Source organism: Seriola lalandi, unplaced genomic scaffold (genome assembly GCF_002814215.2).
Source record: "Seriola lalandi dorsalis isolate HSWRI2012SDOR001 ecotype SW California unplaced genomic scaffold, Sedor1 jcf7180002054952, whole genome shotgun sequence".
NCBI lineage: Eukaryota > Metazoa > Chordata > Actinopteri > Carangiformes > Carangidae > Seriola > Seriola lalandi.
In genome coordinates, this window is record NW_019525503.1 from 53,884 (window position 1) to 54,396 (window position 513).

Here is a 513-nt window from a genome sequence, read left to right on the forward strand (position 1 = left end):
GTTATTCCTCGTCTCGACACGAGAGGGCGCTGTTTACCCATGATCCACCTGGTCTGCGGTCATATGGGTTACATGCTCTCACCATACTCTGCAAGATAACAGATTATTTCTTTAGTTTTACTGTGAAATATTCAAAAGATTAAAGCCTCAGTTTTTCACTGTTTGTGAGTTCAGTCCATTTCTTAAGTTAAACATCACCTGCTGCTGTCTTCATTAACAGAAACCATAGTCTATATATACATATATACACATATATATATGTATATATACATATATATATGTGTGTGTAGTTATCTTATTCTTATTAATACTGTGTAACAGTGTGTGTGTGTGTGTATTCTCGTCAGTGTCCCTGTCTGTCCCTGAGACATTTACTGCCTCACATTACCACCTATTTACAGCCTCCAGCTCCTGGAGAAATATGATCTGATTAATCACACACATCAAACTGCTCTAATGTTGTCCACTCACTGTGTGTGTGTGTGTGTGTGTGTGTGTGTGTGTGTGTGTGTG